The following is a 21,474-nucleotide window of genomic DNA, read 5'->3' as shown; positions in this document are numbered from 1 at the left end:
AGAAAAACTGTAATTGAGGGGAGTAGTATATAGCGGACCTGCATATGTCAAAATTTGATTGATTTATGACCCTGTTTGACAGGTGGGCGGGACTATCAATCAAATAGTGTACATACTGTCTAGTTTTTGAGAATCGTATTTTATGGGCGTTTTAGACAGCGTCTGACCGGACCGTGATCGTTTTACGATGTGTTAATCAACGAGTTGTTTTTTCCTGTGTGTGTGTGTGTGTGTGTGTGTGTTTTGTCAAGCGTATGCTGTCATGTTTATTGCTGTCAAAAAAAGTTTTATTGTTTTAGACTGTCCAGTTTCTGTCAGTTGTCACGAGCGTCTCTCTCTCTCTCCCTCTCTCTCCTGCGCTTCTCAAGCCCCCAGCCTATTTAGGTTAAAATAAATTACCCTTTAGTCTAAAGAAGGTAGTATTGTCGACCCCCCGGAGATTGTGGCCTAGGGGTCTTTGCTTATACACGAACTGTATATTTCATTAAATAAATTCATGGTGTTACAAACTTTTAGAACCTGAAGTGGTTACCATAGGCGCTGATGCACCACCTAAAATCTAAAATAAAATCTTTTACTTTTTGTCAATTTTTACCAACACAGAGTTTTAGAAACAGTACGGACCGCTTAACACCATCGCTGTTCAGACACGATGGGGCTGCTGGGTGATAACGGATGGGTAGATAGAGAGACTCTCCTGAAAACTGCCCGTCCAGAAACTGAATGTCCAAAACAACAAACTTTTTTCACATCAATAAATATGACAAGCATTCTGTGGGACAAAAAACACACACAGGAAAACCATGTTCAAGAAACCTTTTATTTTGACAATGCATATCGTGTTACATTTATCGTAAATACACCTATACACACTTGGAGGTTGGTGACATTAATGAATTCAAACCAGAAGAGGGGCTGAGATGTCTTAAAACGTTTAAAAGGTTCTTAACGTCAGCAAGGGCGTAACTTTGGGTCTACCATTGGGGGGGTTAAACTCGCGGTATATTTATTTATTTATTGAATCATTTTCTTGTGTAAAAGGTAACATGCTAATTTTCCGTTCCTGTATTATAAATACATTGTGATACTTTTACTGATTTAGACTACTTAACGTAAATGCAGCTGTTCACTTGACTATTTATGCCATAATGACACAAATTAAGTGTTTAAGCACTAGCCAGCAGTGGCAGTTTCCACATTTTTTTGTGTTCAATATTTTATCAAAAAAGAAACAAGAACTTAAAGATTAATCAATTGAATCACTGTATTGGCACCTACATGCAGCAAATGTATTATGAACACTTCAACTCTCAATACATTACACAATGGGTGGCACACTGAAGTGCAGCTTGCACCTTTATTCAGAACAGATTTCACATATTGGTGGGCATCACAAAAACTCACCATCCACTAACAAAATCTAAACAAAAGCATGTAAATACAAAAGAAGGCCTATCTGTAAATTACATTTAAGGTACTGTATGTGACAACATATAAGGCTGCAACTTAACACACATACCATTCAGATAAAAGCACCAAACACCTGTTTACGTCTTGGTGTAAAAGAAATGAACTGTGCACACACTGACTTCTTACTTAAAGGAGCATTTCACCCGTGGAAACATTCATCTTTATTAAAAGTGGATCATATTTGTAGTCAAAATGTAACATAAATTTAAAATTTGGTGCCTATTTGACAGAGAAAAGGAGTGTTTTAGTCTCATCCCCTCTACAAAGATATTGGACTTCCTCAATGATGCAAAATGATGATTTTTACATCATTAAAGGAAGGAAGTGCAACACTGAATTCCATATTTCTCCTGTATCAGGGGAAACAGAGGGAATGATGCATGACCATTCAACAAAATGACTGAGTTTCTAACATACAAAGCTTAATGCAAATGGGTGAAGTGTCCCTTTAAAAGGTCCAATTTGTCCTGATGTATGTGACACACTGCAACATGGTTCAGCCTCTGCTGTGTCATAGTTGTGCGTAAACTGGGGTCTGTTTACACTTGGTATTAAAGAGCACCAATTATGCTAATAAATTGGCACGTTAGCACGTTATTGTAATATCCCATAGTACATACATGTTATTAAAACTTGAACTAATGCACTGTGAGTCTTATAAATTGCTTACATACCTCACCGATTTCTGCATGTCTGGAAGACGCTCGGATTTAGTTCCTGTCTCCGCCTCCCAAAATGTCTAGTGTATTCGGATTGGTCAGATGACTACTCAACTGTTATTGGTCAACTGGGTTCGGCGTGTGTTTGAAAGGTTACGCCCCTGACTACGCGTGGGTTTTCCGGTTCTGACTGAGAGTCACAGGCAACATAAACAAGCGCTATATTTCTCTATAAAACGATGGTGTCTGTACTGCCTTACCACTTCAAGCTCGATCCAGAGAGTTCAGACGGCCGTTACGATATAAACGATCTCCGTCAATGAACGCGATTGGATTTAACTTTTTTAGGTGTCCTTAGCTCTGCCAGAATGCTAAACGAAGACGAAAATGTGTTGCAAAGACATCCAAAAGGTAATTATAACGTACTACATTACTTTGCAAACTATATGGAAACACCAAATGTAGCACATAGAAAGTATTTTTTGAAATGATTATAAAACTATTTCACTTGTTAACATTATTTTACTATAGTAAACTTTATTATAAAAGCCTGCTTACATACTATATTACTGTGCAAACTATATGGAAACACCAAATGTAGCACATAAAGTATTTGTTGAAATGATTATAAAACTATTTAACTTATTAACATTATTTTACTATAGTAAACTTTATTATAAAAGCCTGCTTACATACTATATTACTGTGCAAACTATATGGAAACACCAAATGTAGCACATAGAAAGTATTTGTTGAAATGATTATAAAACTATTTCATTTGTTAACATTATTTTACTATAGTAAACTTTATTATAAAAGACTGTTACATACTATATCACTGTGCAAACTATATGGAAACACCAAATGTAGCACAAAGAAAGTATTTGTTGAAATGAATGTTCTACATTATTTCACTATGTTAAACTTTTTTTATGAAAGACTGCTTACTTATAAGTGCTATGTTTTTACTTATTAGGTTTTAAGGAGAATGCAACATGTTCCAGGGCCTCTTACCTGCGTGATTCATCATCCAGGTTTTGCACAAATTGTCTAAATCCCTACACACAGAACATTTATTGTACCGACTATAAGCCTTTGAGGTGCAGGACTAGAGTAAGTTTTATTACATTTTTAAACCAATAACACTAAAGTATCATTATAGTAACAAAGTACCCAAAAGAACAAAAGATGTAACTTTAAAGAAAATATAATAGTCAGTCAAAAGTTTTTTATTTATTTATTACAAATATATATTTAAATGTTAAACAATATACAAATAAACATACTTTAGTAACCATATTGTGCTCTTGTTTCAAAAATTGTTCAATTCATTTCTTACAGCTATCTATTCAGATAAATGGCATATCAAAGCTTTGTCAGCTGGTGCTATTTAAGACGACACTATAAGGTTATCATCCTGTCGTGTGTTGTTCTCCAGATACGCTTGGAGCTTCCTGATCAGATCGGTCACAATTTTGGCTTTCGACGACCCCTGCACTGAAGATGGCATGCAATCACGTCCTCCTTTGAAGGTCTCTCAAACTGTGATGCCAGGTCCATTGGAATCGGGGTTTCCTTCAGCTTATCTTCAAATACCTCATCAAACACAAGCCTGATCACATCCTCCACATAACTGTAGAAATATTGCAGTCAATAAATCTTTTGTTTTGATCATTTATTTCCCTACTTCATACATTAAGTTTTTAATTATGAATGTATTTGAAATAAAACATTACTGCTTACGGTATGTCACTTGTGTGTTTTGGGAACATAGCCTTGTACTTTCCCTCTCCTGCTTTTGTTACGGCTTGGTGACATTGTAATGGATGGCTGCAAGGTACAAATACCTGTAAAATATAAACAAGCAATTAATTTATTGTAAAAGTAAATACTACTTTATTTAACAAAGTTACTAAAATACTTAAATACCTGCACAGCATTCCAATAAATGAGAAAATCAATTTTTTTTGCTGCAAATCTGAAATCTCAGGCTACGGACAGCAAAGGCATCCACTGATGATGGTGATGGAAACATTGTGAAACGATGCTACTGCCTGGGTTCCTATTATTATGCAGAGAAAAAAACTTTGTCATCATCAGTTATACATCTAAGACTGGTAGTGGTTTCACTAGCTAAATACATCATATGTGTTACACACCTTTGCTCCTCATATGCCAGTCTGACTCCTTGTACTGTGTGTAATGATGTTGCATGTTTGCATACAGTGTAGAAGGATGTGTCCAGCTGCGAATCTAAGATATAGACAAATAAAACAAACATGTATTCAGTCAAAAAGACATATTATAACAATAGAGTACCATGACTATAAATCGTTAGACTATTCATTAAAACGTTAATGTATTACATATTACATGGCCCAACATTAGCAACACACATTACGTGTTTACTTCGTTTCAAAATCTAAGAAAGCTTCAAGTAAATACAACAGTAAAATACATATAACTTTAAACAAATCATCTGTACTTAGAGTTTCTTGAGTTTGATCATGAGAACAAATTTTACTGGTAACAGTTTAGCTGGCATTTGTATTTGTATTTAGCTTAGCAACTTAGCAAGTTTGTAAACATGTCTAAACCAACATCGATAAAAAAAACGATAGTCTGCATAATTCAACATACACGTGTGTAAATATGGTACGTTGTTTATGAAATACAGTATTACAACACAAAACAATTAGCTTGCAAGCTTAGCTCTACACGCACATTATGTTAATCTCCGGTTACCGGTTACGTAACGTACAGTAAAAGGCAAATAATAAACGTGAATACTTACAGCCTGTGATCCAGAAGTGCACAGTAATCCAACTTTCAAGAGGAGACGTCGCGCAAATCCAGCTTCGGTTCATGAGAAGCAGTTATTGTGAAAACTCCGTGAACAACTTTTGACTGGATTTTTCCGGAACCGTATTAAACATGATGTCCTCTGTGGAAGTCCATAAAGTGCTATTTTTCCCTCGCATCTAAAGAGACAGCGTCTACTCGAGAGATTTAATCGCTTAAACAATGAAACAGGAGTTTGCAAACAGAGTCAAAGCAGGGACTCACAACCTCCGCCATTTTAGCTCTCTTCTGACTCGGCGCTCTCCACCCTCGTCTTTGAGGGCGTACCCAAGCAAAGCAGAGAGGGCTGAACTATGATAATGTTGGTCTTATCTACGTCACTAATCCCAGGAAGTAAACCGTTGCCTACAATTCGAGTGTTTTTTGTAGTCCTCGAACGTTAGAGACGATAACTCGCGTCATCGTTTTCTTTGAGGTATGTACTTTTTGAATATCGTTAGCATGTACTAATGCACACTTACACACAAAAGGATGTTTAAAAACGTGTATCCCATAATAGGTGCTCTTTAAGATGTGTTTTCATCGATCGGATCACAAGTGGACGAGAGGAAAAACATCACGTTTACTGTACACCTGGTATTTAAATCCGTCTCTTTTGTCCACTTTCGACCACTTCTGTCCTGAATACTGTGAGGGGGTGGTCTGTCGAGACGGGTTGGCGAGTCTCTCTGCTGTCATTCAAACGCGAGCGGGAGTAATTATGAGTTTATATGGACGCAAACTAATATTATGTCAGAGTCCACTGCTTGTTTAGCAAGTAAACGTACTGCACAGTGTTTTTTACTTGTATATGTTAGAGCTTTCTCTGAATTTTCAGCGCAATTGATGAAATAGGATCGCGCAACTTTCACACGCTTTCAAAATGAAACTACGGAGATCAGACGCTTTAGTTTTATCAATGAAAGGCTAAAAATAGCGCTGTTCACCGTGTGTTCAGAAAAGACGTAAAACGTTGTGATTTGTACTACCAAGTATTTAATCGTCTAACTTAGAGACCTAAAGCTCATCTCTGCCTCAGAGGAGGAGACTGGTACCACAAGGAGTAATCTGATCAGAGTTATAACTTCAGATATATCCTATATAGCTAACAAATTTGTGAAATTTTGAATAAAAAAGGAAATAAAAGCAGATCATCAGTCATTCAGCGCGGTGTGACAAGCTGCCTTGTCCTTTTCATCATGCACCGTCAGCTTTCTCCAACCATTCATCCCAGCCACTGCGCACGCGCAAAACAGTGAACAAACTTGAGAAAGCGGGTTGGGTAATACCAACTTGTCGGTGCGGTGGGGGGTTACATTACAGATTATTTAAAATATAATACTATCTTTCTTGCTGGCAAATGAAATTAATAAAGAAAACGAACATAAGTGTTCATTCGTAATATTTCATATTTATTTTAATCTGAATGATGTGATGATATTGGGGGGGTTATATTAGCTGGATTTGATTTTTGCGGGGGTCATGACCCCCGTAACCCCCGTGCAAATTTTGCGCATTACATCAGATATAAGAGCGCATCAGCGTACCTTACCACCACGGTTTTAAAAGGCACTAGTTTACAACCCGGCCCTGCTGTGAATTCTCTCTCACACACAGACCAGCTTCTGTAAGTTTGAGGCTGATCAGAAAAATAGTTCAATAGATAATATCAGATTTAGGTTTAACTAGATTAGTGCTGCAACGACGCGTCGACGTCATCGATTACGTCGACTATGAAAATACGTCGACATGCGTAAAATGCGTCGACGCGTCGCTGTTTACATTAATTTCGCCTAATGGCGGCTTCTGCTCCTGGCAGTGTTATACATACATTGATTTGTTTGTGTGCGCCACAAAATCAACAATGGCCGCAACATTTACATTTTTATTTTCATTTAAAACGGCTTCATTTGTTGTTGTGAGCGCTCGGTGGTGCCTCTCTTGTGCACGCGCGCTCTCTCTCTTTCTCTGCGTGAAGCCCCTAGACAGCGCCTCTCATACATGACACTGAGTGAAAGAATTAAAAGTTGGCTGTGTTTTCCATGCGGATTCCATGCGGATTCCTCTGTGTACTTGCATTTTCACGTAAACGTCAGATGTTACTGGCAGAGAAGACGACTGATTCGAGTTTATCATAAAGGTTAGCAGTGTTTTCCCACATACACTGCGCAAGCTCTCTCTCTCCTATGCCCGCACATGCCTTCTGTAGTAACTCTGTGTAATGGCAATTTTTTAATTTGCGTCGAATTGTCTGCAATGTCGCTTTTATAAATCAAGATTTTAGTAACTTGGTAGTTAAAATAACAGCTGGTTGGATTAAACACAAGGTTATTGGGTCATGTTAAGTCACTATTTTAATAGTCTTTGGGGTGGTTTCCTGGACAGAGATTAGCTTAAACCAGGACTAGACCTTAGTTTAATTAAGAAATATAATTAGTTTAAACAAACATGCCTTACTAAAAACAGTACTTGTGTGCTTTTTTAGGCCAAACTAAGGGCACTGATGTATTTTAAGATATGTCAGTGCAAGATGTTTTCAGTTTGGACAGCTCTTATATTTATTTTAGTCTAGGACTAGTCTAATCCCTGTCTGGGAAACCGCCCCTATATGTCTGACAACAGAACAGATAATATGTGAAAATAGCATTCAGTTGTGTTAAAATACAATAAAACAAACAATGACTGTCAGATCAGACAAAGTAGAAAAACAGATTATCCAACAGATTAAATAGCTAATCAAAAAAAAGAACACTGTATTAATAAAAAAAAATAGTCGTTAGAGTAGTCGACTAATCGGAAAAATAATCGCTAGATTAGTCGACAGAAGAAATAGTCGTTAGTTGCAGCTCTAAACTAGATACATGTAAAATATTTGATTCTTGAATATCTATAAGAAACTTTGGATGTTAAAGAGCACCTATTATGGGATACACGTTTTTAAACATCCTTTTGTGTGTAAGTGTGCATTAGTACATGCTAACGATATTCAAAAAGTACATACCTCAAAGAAAACGATGACGCGAGTTATCGTCTCTAACGTTCGAGGACTACAAAAAACACTCGGATTGAAGGCAACAGTTTACTTCCTGGGATTAGTGACGTAGATAAGACCAACATTATCATAGTTCAGCCCTCTCTGCTTTGCTTGGGTACGCCCTCAAAGACGAGGGTGGGGTGGGGAGCGCCGAGTCAGAAGAGAGCTAAAATGGCGGAGGTTGGGAGTCCCTGCTTTGACTCTGTTTGCAAACTCTTGTTTCATTGTTTAAGCGATTAAATCTCTCGAGTAGACGCTGTCTCTTTAGATGCGAGGGCAAAATAGCACTTTATGGACTTCCACAGAGGACATCATGTTTAATACGGTTCCGGAAAATTCCAGTCAGAAGTTGTTCACGGAGTTTTCACAATAACTGCTTCTCATGAACCGAAGCTGGATTTGCGCGACGTCTCCTCTTGAAAGTTGGATTACTGTGCACTTCTGGATCACAGACTGTAAGTATTCATGTTTATTATTTGCCTTTTACTGTACATTACGTAACCGGTAACCGGAGATTAACATAATGTGCGTGTAGAGCTAAGCTTGCAAGCTAATTGTTTTGTGTTGTAATACTGTATTTCATAAACAACGTACCATATTTACACACGTGTATGTTGAATTATGCAGGCTTTTATTACGTTTTAATGAATAGTCTTACGATTTATAGTCGTTGTACTCTATTGTTATGATATTTCTTTTTGACTGAATACATGTTTGTTTTATTTGTCTATATCCTAGATTCGCAGCTGTACACATCCTTCTACACTGTATGCAAACATGCAACATCATAACACACAGTACAAGGAGTCAGACTGGCATATGAGGAGCAAAGGTGTTTAACATATTATGTATTTACCTAGTGAAACCACTACCAGTCTTAAATGTATAACTGATGATGACAAAGTTTTTTTTCTCTGCATAATAATAGGAACCCAGGCAGTAGCATCGTTTCCCAATGTTTCCATCATCATCATCAGTGGATGCCTTTGCCGTCCGTAGCCTGAGATTTCAGATTTGCAGCAAAAAAAATTGATTTTCTCATTTATTGGAATGCTGTGCAGGTATTTAAGTATTTTAGTAACTGTGTTAAATAAAGTAGTATTTACTTTTACAATAAATTAATTGCTTGTTTATATTTTACAGGTATTTGTACCTTGCAGCCATCCATTACAATGTCACCAAGCCGTAACAAAAGCAGGAGAGGGAAAGTACAAGGCTATGTTCCCAAAACACAAATGACACACCGTAAGCAGTAATGTTTTATTTCAAATACATTCATAATTAAAAACTTAATGTATGAAGCAGGGAAATAAATGATCAAAACAAAAGATTTATTGACTGCAATATTTCTACAGTTATGTGGAGGATGTGATCAGGCTTGTGTTTGATGAGGTATTTGAAGATAAGCTGAAGGAATCCCCGATTCCAATGGACCTGGCATCACAGTTTGAGAGACGTTCAAAGGAGGACGTGATTGCATGCCATCTTCAGTGCAGGGGTCGTCGAAAGCCAAAATTGTGACCGATCTGATCAGGAAGCTCCAAGCGTATCTGGAGAACAACACACGACAGGATGATAACCTTATAGTGTCGTCTTAGATAGCACCAGCTGACAAAGCTTTGATATGCCATTTATCTGAATAGATAGCTGTAAGAAATGAATTGAACAATTTTTGAAACAAGAGCACAATATGGTTACTAAAGTATGTTTATTTGTATATTGTTTAACATTTAAATATATATTTGTAATAAATAAAAAAAACTTTTGACTGACTATTATATTTTCTTTTAAGTTGCATCTTTTGTTCTTTTGGGTACTTTGTTACTATAATGATACTTTAGTGTTATTGGTTTAAAAATGTAATAAAACTTACTCTAGTCCTGCACCTCAAAGGCTTATAGTCGGTACAATAAATGTTCTGTGTGTAGGGATTTAGACAATTTGTGCAAAACCTGGATGATGAATCACGCAGGTAAGAGGCCCTGGAACATGTTGCATTCTCCTTAAAACCTAATAAGTAAAAACATAGCACTTATAAGTAAGCAGTTTTTCATAATAAACTTTACCAAAGTGAAATAATGTAGAACATTCATTTCAATTAATACTTTCTTTGTGCTACATTTGGTGTTTCCATATAGTTTGCACAGTAATATAGTATGTAACAGTCTTTTATAATAAAGTTTACTATAGTAAAATAATGTTAATAAGTGAAATAGTTTTATAATCATTTCAACAAATACTTTCTATGTGCTACATTTGGTGTTTCCATATAGTTTGCACAGTAATATAGTATGTAAGCGGTCTCTTATAATAAAGTTTACTATAGTAAAATAATGTTAATAAGTGAAATAGTTTTATAATCATTTCAAATAAAACCTTCTATGTGCTACATTTGGTGTTTCCATATAGTTTGCAAAGTAATGTAGTACGTTATAATTACCTTTTGGATGTCTTTGCAACACATTTTCGTCTTCGTTTAGCATTCTGGCAGAGCTAAGGACACCTAAAAAAGTTAAATCCAATCGCGTTCATTGACGGAGATCGTTTACATCGTAACGGCCGTCTGAACTCTCTGGATCGAGCTTGAAGTGGTAAGGCAGTACAGACACCATCGTTTATAGAGAAATATAGCGCTTGTTTACGTTGCCTGTGACTCTCAGTCAGAACCGGAAAATCCACGCGTAGTCAGGGGCGTAACCTTTCAAACACACGCCGAACCCAGTTGACCAATAACAGTTGAGTAGTCATCTGACCAATCCGAATACACTAGACATTTTGGGAGGCGGAGACAGGAACTAAACCGAGCGTTTTCCAGACATGCAGAAATCGGTGAGGTATGTAAGCAATTTATAAGACTCACAGTGCATTAGTTCAAGTTTTAATAACATGTATGTACTATGGGATATTACAATAACGTGCTAACGTGCTAATTTATTAGCATAATTGGTGCTCTTTAAAAGCAAAATTTAAGATCGAATAGCATTTGTCATAAAACACACATGGGCGCTTCATCTTAAAAACATGACATAGATCAGAGACATGGTTCTAAGCCAAACTAAAATGCAGACAGAATTACATTTGTTGTGTAATAAACACATATTCACACTTGGAGGTTAGATGCAACTATGAATACAATCCAGAACATGGGGTAAAAATGTCTTAAACTTTAAAAAGTTTGTTTTTAAACCCATAGATATGTGAGGGCATGTGCTTTATTGCGCTATGCAATAACGTGTTTTAATCGTTATCTTGTGAGTGTGGGATAATGATATGCCTAAAATAACCTTTATATAGCCAGAGCACTCAGAATTACATTTATTGTGTAATAACCACATATTCACAGTTGGTTTAAAGGTGACATTAATTTAAAACAAACCCCAGAATATGAGATGAAAATGTCTTTAATCGTTTAAAAGTTTCTTAACGGCAGATATGAACACGCATCCACGTATGTTCTCTATTGTAAACGTCGGAGCCCTGATCTTAACAGAATCCTGTGCATGAAAAGATTCACAGATCTCGTGAAGCGAATCAGCTTTTATTCAGTTTAAAATAAATAGACTTTAGTCTAAAGAATTGTCGACCTCCGGTGGTTTTGATACAATTCATTGCTTAAATATACACGTACTGAATATTTCATTAAATAATTTTGTGATGTTACAAACTTTTAGATCCTGCAGTGTTTGCCATAAAATAGGCGCTGGTCCTCTATCTAAAATCTAAAATAAACCTTTTACTTTTTGTCAGAGTGGACCATATTACATTTTACCAACACGGTTTTAAAAGACTAACTAGTTCACAATCCGCCCCTGCTGTGAATTATCTCACACACACACACACACACACACACACACACACACACACACACACACACACACACACACACACACACACACACACACACACACACGCTCACGGAGCAGCTTCTGAACGCTGACTGATCAGAAAAATAGCGTATAGTTAAATAGATAATAGCAGATTTAAGTTTAACCAGATACAACTAAAATATTTGATTCTTGCGTGACTTTAAAGAAGGCTCTTGATAAAACAAACGTTTATATCAAGCTGTATTTGTCGTAAAATACACGCTGTCACTTCACCTAAAATCTAAAATAATACTTTATTTTTGTCAGAGCAGGCAATATAAGATTCGTTGTATAATATACACATGGTTTTAAGAAGCCAATAATAAAAACAAAAACAAACCCTGAATATGGGGTGAATACGTCTTAAAACATTTAAAAGATTATTAACGGGATATATGAACGTGCACTCGGCGCAAGCTTCTGTAAGTTTGAGACTGATCAGAAAAATAGTTCAATAGATAATATCCGATTTAGGTTTAACCAGATACATGTAAAATATTTGATACTTGAATGTCTATAAGAAACTTTTGACAAAACAAACGTTTATATCAAGATGAATTTGTCATAAAATAAAACGCAGCCACTTCACCTAAAATCTAAAATAATACTTTTATCAGAGCAGACAATATAAGACTCATTGTATAATATACACTTATGGTTTTAAGAAGCATTTAATTAAAAATAAACCCTTAAGATGGGATGAAGACGTCTTAAAAACATTTAAAAGTTTATTAACGTCAGATATAAGTGCGCATCATCGTATTCTGTCACCATCGGTGCGCGTATACACATGTCTTAATCAGAGACTTGGTTAAAGAATCCCCTAAATCTAAAATAAACCCTTATTTTGCCATAGCGGACAGAATTACATTTATTAAGTTTATTTTAAAACGACCGATATGTACACGCACCCTGCTCGTTCTCTCACCACCGGTGAGCGAGCTTTAATACGCGTGAAGCTAGAGAGCAGGTCATGAAAAGACTCACGGACCTAGTGAAGCGGTTAAAATGTTATTTAGTTTAAAATATACAGGCTTTCGTCTAAAGAAACAGACAGGACCGTTGAACACCGGCCCCCGCTGTGGGCTGGGGGCTTGAGAAGCGCAGGAGAGAGAGAGAGGGAGAGAGAGAGAGGGAGAGAGACGCTCGTGACAACTGACAGAAACTGGACAGTCTAAAACAATAAAACTTTTTTTGACAGCAATAAACATGACAGCATACGCTTGACAAAAAACACACACACACAGGAAAAAACAACTCGTTGATTGACACGTCGTAAAACAATCACGGTCAGACGGTGTCTAAAACGCCCATAAAATACGATTCTCAAAAACTAGACAGCATGTACACTATTTGACATATGCAGGTCCGCTATATACTACTGAGGGGCTATTCCTGCCTCTCTCTAGCATCAGGCCACAGCAGTGTTTGAAAGGCACAAGGCTGAAATCAATTCTGTTTTGAATGTGTGGTTCCCAGTTTTGACACCAGTGTGTTAGCATTTGAAAAAAGTGCTGTAAATTGTGCAGGTTGTGGTTAAAGTCATGGGATAAGTGTGTAGAGTTTTGAAAACTGTGTTCAAGCAATGAAAAATGAACTAGAGTTTGGTCCACATGAACTGCTGCTGTGCAGACTGTACTTAGAGTTTTGCACATGTGACTCCAGTTGTGCCCACTGTCGTTTAGCAATCGGAAAAAACCCGTAATTGTCAGAAGTACACATATCTTTAGGCGGCCTTTCTGTTGAGGTTTTCATGTTCTCCCTGTGTCAGTGTGGGTACACTCCGGGTACTCTGATTTCCTCTTACAGGCCAAAGGGATGCAGGTTAGGTGATTTGGACATGCCAAGATGCCTCCTTCCAACACCCCAAATGTGTGTGTCACAAGGTGACGATCTTTCCGGGGCGGAACCAAAAATTGGGAAAGTTTGGTTCCGCCCGGATGTTTCCGCCCAGACCGGAGAAAAGAAACACCGGACATCCGGCAGTCTCGCGAAGGCTGTAATCAGCCGATTAAGCACAGCTGTGCATAGTTAAGAAGATCGCTGGGTGATTGGATAACTGGAGTACACGGAGGAGTATTTTAAGAGCAGTTAAAGCACAGTTTGAGAGTCGGGCACGAGAGGGGGATCGACGCGGGGAAAGCTCCTCTGCCTAGGGCAGGAACAGTCCAAACGTACCTTTTGAAGAGCCCGCAGGCTCTGTTGATCCGGGCTGCGCTCGGAGCGCGCGGAGAGAAGACAGGAGCTGCCTGGGGCGAAAGAAAGGCGATACGTGGTGGAGACAAGGAGCACCCCGAAGAGAGCATTGTGCTGACAAGTTGGGTCGTAGTGTGTGCTGAGGAACGGAGCTGTGCTCATTGCTAGATGTGGTGGCTGTCTGTATTTCTCACTCTCTCGTTGTAGTATGCGGCGGACCTGCTGGAGTGAACGGAAAATCCTATGGGTAGAAGGAACCTTGGTCTAAACAGCACTTTTGAAGAAGTAAAGCAGGAAGAAAATCGACCTTGTTGTACAACGTAAACAAAGGCTATCCGCTGTGAGTATACATTTTGGTGTGGAGCAACTTGCAGAAATTAACCTGTGTAATCGTTTGAAACCTCCAGGAGAAGGAGGGCGGCCCTACCCCTAAAACAGCGTGGTGGGTGAGCCGTTAGGAGCGTCAATCTAAGCAGCCACAGCAACGAAACATTATTCTGGTCGTATTTCCATCGCCCTTATTTCAGCCCAAGTGAAGTGGAGGACGCCGGGCGTTTCCTTTGTGTGTACACTTATAGTATGGTGAGTGAGACTTTGCAATTAAGCTTTTCACGTTGGAGTGGTGCTGTGTATTTGCTGTGGGTTGCTGTATGTCTTGTCAGACGAAGCCCCGCATCATTCATTCTTCTACTGGGCAGAGGACGGAGAGGCTTACGACCTCAGAATTTACCGCTACTATACGCAGTGTGCTGTTTCGGAGTACGAAGGGACGCAGATCAAGAGCTGTCAGTGACTGTGAGTAAAATATTGGAAATATTCGTGGTGTAAACTTACCTGTGTCTGTCTTTGTCGCAGAGTCAGAGGCGAAAGGGTCCGCCGCCCCCGCGGTCTCTACAAAGGGGCGCCCCTGTCCAGGATTCGATCGCCCTACGGGCAGTGGAGATAGGGCAGCGCTCGACCCGGTGAGGTGGTGTGTGACCTTCGCCCCTCTGCTGACCTACGGAGGAAACTATACCTACCCAGAGAGCTGTAAACAGCAGAGCCGCGACTACCTGTGGAGAGAAAGGAGAACGAGAGTGAATAATTGGAGAACAGACTGTGTAACGCGATACCTACCCAGAGAGCTGTAAACAGCATAGTCGGTGAGCAATACTCGAAGTCCAAGTAACAGTGTTTTTGTGTCCTAGCGACCACCTGTGGAGAGAGAGGAGAACGAGAGTGAATAATTGAAGAACAGACTGTGAACGTGGTACCTACCCAGAGAGCTGTAAACAGCATAGTCGGTGAGCAATACTCGAAGTCCAAGTAACAGTGTTTTTGTGTCCTAGCGACCACCTGTGGAGAGAGAGGAGAACGAGAGTGAATAATTGAAGAACAGACTGTGAACGTGGTACCCACCCAGAGAGCTGTAAACAGCAGAGCCGTGAGAAATACTCGAAGTCCAAGTAACAGTGTTTTTGTGTCCTAGCGACCACCTGTGGAGAGAAAGAAGAACGAGAATGAACATTAGGACTGTGTGGAGATCCAGTCGGTGGCGAAGGAGGAGAGCCTAGAGTGGCCATTATTTTAAGTTTCCCGTTTTCCCTTCCCTATTTATTCTTTTTAAGTAAATTAAATAAAGTACATTTTAAATTATGCTTACCTTGTGTGTCTGGTCATTGGGGTGGCTTTGAGAATCTCCTCGAGGTGGAGAAAGGGGCGTGACCTTATTTACATCTGGGTCCACCCCTACCTGTGACATGTGTATGGTTCATCTTTTGTGATAAATGACGACAAATTATTAGTGATTGCTAACACCGCTCTCTTCTACTGGATCAGAAGTTTAAGTGACAGCGCATCATCAACCCTGTTTAACTGGAATTGCACCTAAATAGGGAATTTATCGCCACAAACGTCTGAAAGGTTTACCTGTCATTCTGTAGCCTGGCTCCGCCCTCCTACGTGCTTCCGCTTAATTTTGATTTCACTTCATTACTACGTCTGGGTCTGCTGTGTAAAGTTTCGTTTTCTCCTGCAAAAATCTGCAGGTCCAATCAGCGAACAGATGGGGGTGGCTAAGAACGATGACGTTGAGGTCGTACGTCAGTTTGAGTTGTAGTTCAGTAATGGCAGCGGAGAAAGACGTGAGAAAAGCTATTCGGTCCGTTGTTGCAAAACTGCCGAATATACAGCAGTTAAAGCCGGAGCAAGAACCAGGTTGGCTAAGTTTTGTTGGTTTGATCATTCAGACTTATTGTTTCCGGCCGGTTTCGACACATGATATACGTCATGACCCCCGCAAAAATCAAATCCAGCTAATATAACCCCCCCAATATCATCACATCATTCAGATTAAAATAAATATGAAATATTACGAAAGAACACTAATGTTCGTTTTCTTTATTAAAGGGACACTTCACCCATTTGCATTAAGCTTTGTATAGTTAGAACCCCAGTAATGTTTTTGAATGGTCATGCATCATTTTCTCAGTTGCCGCTGAGACAGGAGAAATACAGATTTCAGTGTTGCACTTCCTTCTTTCAATGATGTAAAAATCATCATTTTGCATCATTGAAAGAAGGAAGTCCAATATCTTTGTTGAGGGAGTGAGACTACAAACACCCCTTTTCTCGGCCAAATAGGCACCAAATTCGAAATGTATGTTATATTTCGACTATACTGCCGTCCAAAGCGAAAGCGCAGTAACTACACACTTGGTCGAAATTGAGTTAAGGCTTGAAATGAGCTTTATGACATCTGTTCTGTCTTGTGACAAAGTCTCCTGGTTCAATTTTGTCCCGTTTCAGAGAAATGAGGGTGTCAAAATTGCAGCAACTACAAAATCCATGCTAATACCAAGGCAAACCGCAGTAAGTGATGTTACTGCGTTCTGGATTTGTTTTTCCGGCTTTGATACCGCAGATACTGTGGTTTCCCCCGATCGTAACACACAGAAACAACAAACCATGGCACAATCCCGCGGCCAAATGATGGTTGAACTCGCGTTAAAACGCAAAAAAACAAATACTGGTAAGGAAGATAGCTAAATAATAACTCATGCTAAGGCAAATTACAGCTTTATAAGTAGTTAACATTGACTAGCCAGCTGCTAGCAAGTTTTGACCTACCTGTGCTCGTCCATTGAAGGCAATATCCTCCGACAATAATGATATAATCCGATTCAAGCGCATTGGTGTTTGTTGATTCGAACATCTCTCCACTTTTTAGGCAGCTAATCAAATTGTATTGACAGGGGTTACTCCATCAAAAGTTTGATAAGAGTCTGGTTAAGTTTTATTGTTAGGCAAAGATAGCGGAGCCCAGTCAAACTGATGAGCGCAGCCGGGCCAGCAGAAAGCACACTATGTGAAAAAGTACACTTCCATAATAAGTGCTCTTTCTCCACGAACTAATTTTGTAGGCTACTTAATATTAAAACATTTAGTTTAGTACTTCTTAAGCTAATCTTAAAAATATCTAAGTTTACATAACTGTGCTACTTTGAGATGAAAATTAACTAAAATGTACATACTGTTAGTTACCACTTATAGTACATTTGAAACAATAATATCTTTGGGACAAACGTGTTCTTCTATTTTTAAATTATGTTAATTTTTAACTACTTTTTTAAAGTAAACCTCGTCTAATGTAATTTTTTAATAAATAAAAATTAATAAAGTGAGTTAAATACTCTCTTTGTGGTAAAAGGAGCATTTTTAGCATTCACAAACATAAATAAAACTATTACTGTACAAACGGTTTGTGTGCGCGGCCCCTTTAAGACCATGCACGTACCCTTTAAGCCCGTGCGCGTCATGAAGAGACTCAGGTGAATGTGAGGGGAGCTGTGAGGAAGCGCTACGAGCCGTTTCAAGTTCAAGTGTGTGCGTACATCAAGGAAAGTGAGTTATTAACAATATAAATATTATCCAGAGCATGTTTATGTTGCAGTTATGCGGGATATCACCGTTAGGTGATTTAAACTTGAGTTATTGAGCTCGTTTATCGAGTGTTAATGTATGCGCGATCCTCCGTGCATTTCCCGCCATATCGAGTTTATTGTTTGATTTATATTGCTATTTTGTTAGGTTTCCTGCCCCGCAGATGTATTCCCAGTATGCTCATGATCAACCATGGGATACACCCAAACATCCTTATCCTGGGCATCCCCGAATGGCATCCCATAACTTATCACCTGCAATGGCGTCTGTGGATACGACAGAGAAGTATTACAAAGGACCATGCCCCACTATTCCTTACTTCCGGAACAAAGATCCGAGTGAGTTCGCTCGTCTGAAGATGGCCTTGGATAACCTCTTACCACCTGACAGTACAGAAATGTTCAAATATCAGATCCTAGTTGACCATCTGCAGCTAGAGGATGCTTGTCTAATAGCTGACTCCTACCTGCATTCTCCAACACCGTACAGGGACACCATGATGGCCCTCAACGAGCGGTTTGGTCAGCCTCACCAGGTAGCATTGAAGAGAATCGCCACTATTCTCGATTCCCCTGATATCAGTCGCAATGATCCATCAGCCTTTGAGAAGTTCTCCCTCCAAGTGCAGTCTTTAGTTGGTCTGCTTAAGACATTAGGCCAGGAAGGTAACATTGAGTTGCAGTGTGGGTCGCATGTTGCACGTCTTCTCAGTAAACTGCCACCTGAAAGACGGGCCGATTTTCGCCGCCATATGTTACACCTGCCTGGAGTGACATATTCACTGATGGATCTGGCAGACTGGCTCAAATATGAATCCTGGTGTCAAAGTTACGATGATCAAACCATCAGGAAGGAAAGCCGACCCAAAACAGAGTCCCGGGTAGCTCAGCGGTCACGTCGAACCACTGCCACTTTACTGACTGGGTCTGGAAATAGTTCGGAGGCAATAATTACATATCCTGCGGCCAAGGATGAGGAAAGGGCCAAGAGTAAGCTCGCAGTTTATTGCTTCTACTGTCAAAACTCAGAGCATGCATTCAGTCAATGCCCCAAAATTCCGACCCTCACCAAAGACCAACTCTCGGAGTGGATACGCACCAGTCGAAGATGTTGGCGGTGCGGCCGTGCTCATCAGGCTGCCCAATGCGGTTTGAAGAAACCATGTCCGCTTTGTCAGAGAAAGCATCTACGAATTCTTCATGAGGTTAATGAGAGGCCGGCCACTGAAGCATCCAAAACAGAGGCATGTCTAGTTAGTTCAGCAACGCAGACATTGTACCTGAACAAACCAACCAGCAGTAAGAAAGTCTTACTCAAAGTTGTCAGAGTGCTGCTGCATCATGGAGATAACACACTGGACACGTTTGCAATCCTCGATGATGGCTCAGAGCGTACGATGCTCCTAACAGAGGCCGCACAGAAGCTTGGTCTACAAGGGACTCCAGAAAATTTAGCTCTGAGAACTATCAGACATGATGTGCAGACTATCAATGGCGCTGCAGTTTCATTTCACATTTCTCCATACACCAAGCCAAGTAAACGTTATCTTATATCTGGAGCTTTCACTGCCCCTCAGCTTGATCTAATAGATCATTCTTACCCAATTACTAAGCTGCAGAAGCAATACAATCACCTGGCTGGATTACCACTGCCGTGCTTTGAAAGAGTGAAGCCTCTCATCCTAGTTGGTGCAGATCAAACCCACATTATCTCACCTATCGAACCGGTGAGACTTGGTCCTGCTGGAGGTCCAGCTGCTATAAGAACCAAACTGGGATGGACACTTCAGGGACCTACCAGCTTACTGGAACACAGACTCAAGCCAAACCAATGTCTACACATTTGCACTTCACCCTGTACTGCTGAGGTACTCAAGCATGTTGAAAGGCTGTGGCAAGTGGATGTTCTGCCATTTCAGAATGTTAAAGAGTGCACAAGATCTAAGCAGGACAGAGAGGCCATCGAGCTTCTGGAGTCTAAGACTGTTCGCGTAGAGGTGGAGGGAACAAGACGGTATGCAACACCTTTGCTGCGTAAGGGTGACATGCCCTATCTCCACGCCACGATGGAAGCCGTCATGCCACGTTTACGAAGTACTGAAAGGAAATTGGCAAGAGACTCTCAACAGGCTGAAGCTTATTCTGCAGAGATTCAGAAACTGGTACAGTCTGGAGCTATCAAAAGGCTCAGTCCCAAAGAGAGGGACAAAGATGGTGAAACTTGGTTTATTCCCCACCACATGGTAAGTCATAATGGGAAGAACCGTGTGGTGTTTGACTGCTCCTTTAAGTTCAATGGCATCAGTCTGAATGAATCACTCCTTGCTGGTCCCACCTTGGGTTCATCACTCCTTGGGGTCTTACTCAGGTTCCGTGAGCATGCAGTGGCCATAAGCGCAGACATCAAGGGCATGTTTCATCAGGTCCGCCTTCTTCCAGAAGATAGACCTCTTCTTCGGTTTATCTGGCGTGACTCAAAGGAAGGTGGTGCCCCTGATGTCTTTGAGTGGCAAGTTCTTCCCTTCGGGACGACGTGTAGCCCCTGCTGTGCTACTTTTGCCTTACAGCGTCACGTGAAAGAACACAGCCAACCCGACGAAGACGTGAGGTTTTCAGTAGAACAATGTTTCTACGTGGACAACTGCTTACAGAGTCTGCCATCAAAAGAGGAGGCTAAGCAATTGGTGGACAAGTTGAGGGGGCTGTTAGCTGAAGGGGGCTTTGAATTGAGACAGTGGGCCAGCAACGTACCTGCTGTCGTGCAACATCTTCCATGTGAAGCCAGGTCAGATGGTCTTGAACTTTGGTTGGCTCATGAAAAGACAGAGGTCCAGGAGTCTACTTTGGGACTTAGCTGGAACTGCCCTTCAGATGTACTGACATACCGCCACCGTCCCATAGTTCATGGTGCTCCTACCATGCGGATTATTTACAAAGTTTTAGCCAGTCAGTACGACCCCCTGGGGTATATCCTTCCGTACACCACCCGGGGAAAGGTGTTGGTGCAAAGGCTTTGGAGTAAACAGCATGGCTGGGATGATACTCAACTTCCACAAGCCTTAGTCCAAAGTTGGAACGAATGGGAAAGTGAGCTGCCGTTTCTTCCCAAGATCAGTTTCTCAAGAGCGTACTTACCAGCATCAGTAGACCAAGTCAGAGCTGTTACAGATCTTCACATATTCAGCGATGCGTCAGAAAGCGCATATGGAGCAGTCGCTTACCTGCGTACTGAAGATCAGCTTGGTAAGATCCACATCTCGTTCGTCCTGGCGCGCTCTAGAGTAGCACCAAGAAGAGTCCTGTCAGTGCCACGTCTAGAGCTCTGTGCTGCTGTAACTGGTGCACAGTTGGCAAACCTCTTAAGAAAGGAGTTAACGTTGCCCATTCGCCACACAATCCTTTGGACAGACTCCACTACTGCGCTGTCATGGATACACTCAGAGTCTTGCCATTTCAAAGTTTTCGTCGGGACCAGGGTGGCTGAAATC

General features: G+C 40.2%; 5 long non-coding RNA genes across 5 annotated transcripts; 3 read left to right on the top strand and 2 right to left on the bottom strand.

Moving 5' to 3' along the window:
- The first annotated feature begins 2,027 nt into the window (after positions 1-2,027).
- On the top strand, positions 2,028-3,706 carry LOC141282966 (uncharacterized). The gene is made up of 3 exons (XR_012337889.1): positions 2,028-2,540; positions 3,106-3,242; positions 3,568-3,706. It is a non-coding gene; the product is annotated as an uncharacterized lncRNA (long non-coding RNA).
- LOC135753303 (uncharacterized) lies at positions 3,622-5,184 on the bottom strand. The gene is made up of 4 exons (XR_010533571.2): positions 4,289-5,184; positions 4,059-4,191; positions 3,873-3,976; positions 3,622-3,762 (listed from the first exon to the last, which is right to left on the bottom strand). It is a non-coding gene; the product is annotated as an uncharacterized lncRNA (long non-coding RNA).
- Positions 5,185-7,976: 2,792 nt separating this feature from the next.
- On the top strand, positions 7,977-8,957 carry LOC135753329 (uncharacterized). The gene is made up of 3 exons (XR_010533594.2): positions 7,977-8,459; positions 8,743-8,836; positions 8,933-8,957. It is a non-coding gene; the product is annotated as an uncharacterized lncRNA (long non-coding RNA).
- LOC141282965 (uncharacterized) lies at positions 8,952-9,782 on the top strand. The gene is made up of 3 exons (XR_012337888.1): positions 8,952-9,065; positions 9,148-9,249; positions 9,360-9,782. It is a non-coding gene; the product is annotated as an uncharacterized lncRNA (long non-coding RNA).
- Positions 9,439-10,956, bottom strand: LOC135753300 (uncharacterized). The gene is made up of 3 exons (XR_010533569.2): positions 10,445-10,956; positions 9,878-10,014; positions 9,439-9,554 (listed from the first exon to the last, which is right to left on the bottom strand). It is a non-coding gene; the product is annotated as an uncharacterized lncRNA (long non-coding RNA).
- Positions 10,957-21,474: the final 10,518 nt, after the last annotated feature.

This window comes from Paramisgurnus dabryanus, chromosome 11, assembly GCF_030506205.2.
Source record: "Paramisgurnus dabryanus chromosome 11, PD_genome_1.1, whole genome shotgun sequence".
Taxonomy (NCBI): domain Eukaryota; kingdom Metazoa; phylum Chordata; class Actinopteri; order Cypriniformes; family Cobitidae; genus Paramisgurnus; species Paramisgurnus dabryanus.
The sequence above is the reverse complement of the archived record's forward strand: the minus strand, read 5'-3'. Positions and strand labels throughout refer to the sequence as shown.